The sequence below is a fragment of the Cucurbita pepo genome, chromosome 11 (assembly GCF_057944985.1).
Source record: "Cucurbita pepo subsp. pepo isolate OVF chromosome 11, ASM5794498v1, whole genome shotgun sequence".
NCBI classification, from domain to species: Eukaryota; Viridiplantae; Streptophyta; class Magnoliopsida; order Cucurbitales; family Cucurbitaceae; genus Cucurbita; species Cucurbita pepo.
The window spans coordinates 9,765,503-9,767,055 of NC_141808.1; the positions used below are offsets into that span (position 1 = coordinate 9,765,503).

At 37.9% G+C, this 1,553-nt stretch overlaps 1 non-coding gene across 1 annotated transcript; it reads left to right on the top strand.

Annotated features, from left to right (window-relative positions):
- Window positions 1-481: 481 nt before the first annotated feature.
- Window positions 482-555, top strand: TRNAM-CAU (transfer RNA methionine (anticodon CAU)). The gene has a single exon. It is a non-coding gene; the product is annotated as a tRNA-Met (tRNA).
- The last annotated feature ends 998 nt before the right edge of the window (window positions 556-1,553 follow it).

Sequence of the window (1,553 nt, forward strand, 5' to 3'; positions counted from 1 at the left end):
TATGAAACAAGAGAGAGAATAAAGAAGGAGAAAGAGAAGAGAAAGAAGAAATAGAGGAAAAGCTGAAGAAGAAGAAACCCTGTCAAATAGGTAGAGGAAGAAACCCTGTCAAATAGAGTTTCCTTTCTCTTCTTAATACGAGATAGATATAAGGAAGGACCGCTACTACAAATAGTACTACACCCTTGATCGTGAAATATCGATTGCTTGTTGAACCCTGTGAATTGCGTGAAAGTAGTATACTCTCAATTCGGGAGTCTAAGAGTTTTATAAAACGGGATTGATGGAAACAAATGTGAATGAAAAATACCAGGCCATGAATCTAAGAAATAGTCAGAATGATTGATCTCTCTCAATTAGAAAATCCAGGATTGGAATTGATGTCCTTTCATTGAGGCCTCCTAAATTGCATTGATTTCTCCTAAAGATTGAATTGAAAATTGGAATTTGGTTATTCACCATGTACGAGGATCCCCGCTAAGCATCCATGGCTGAATGGTTAAAGCGCCCAACTCATAATTGGCGAATTCGTAGGTTCAATTCCTACTGGATGCACACCAATGGGACCCTACAATAAGTAAGTCTATTGGAATTGGCTCTCTATCGATGGAATCTCATCAGCCAGACATATTGGTGTGGTATATTCATTACGAACAGATCATAACATATGAACAGTCAGAACGAACTAGCATTTTTATTGAGACTCGAACTCATAGGGAAGCAAATTGATGGATGGAATCAAATATGCAGTATTTACAGACAAAAGTACTCGGTTAAAGAAATATACTTCTAATGTCGAATCGGGATCCACTAGGACAGAAATCAAGCATTGGGTCGAACTCGTCTTTGGTGTCAAGGTAATAAATAGCTATGAATAGTCATCGACTCCCGGGAAAGAAAGGCTAGAAGGAAGAATGAATGGGACCTATTATGGGACATACAATGCATTACAGACGTATGATCATTACGTTTCAACCGAGTTATTCTATTCTATTCCACCTCTTAGAAAGAAAAGAACTGAAAGAAAATTAATAGCATGGCGATACATTTATACAAATTATCTCATACTAGTCTTTCGGAGCACGAGTTTTGGCCATTAGAATGGAATAAAAGAAGAAATAGAAAAAGAAAGAAAAGAACGAAAGGAGAAGACAGAGTTCCATCTGGTTCGTGAAGTAGTTCAGGAGAATGAATCGGAAAGGTGCGAAGCTGCTCGCCGAGTTTACCTCCAGAAATAAGGGAAGGGAATAAAGGTTCAGGTTTTCTCTTGAGGATTTACTGACAGTGAACTCTCATGAATAAGGAGTCTTTCCTTAATACGGAATTACCTTGACTCTCTTTTATCCCCAAAAATAGGGAGAAGATAGACTTTGATCCAAAAAAATAGACAGAAGATAGAATGAATCGAGAGTCTTGACTGACAGTGAACGAGAATGAATCTTGAGGATCAGAGAAAGAGAAAGAAGGAATCTTGAGTCTTTCCTGACAGTTCACTCTCATTGATTCTTCGATAGTCTTTACTGTTGAATTCATCTTTCGGATTGACTGACAGT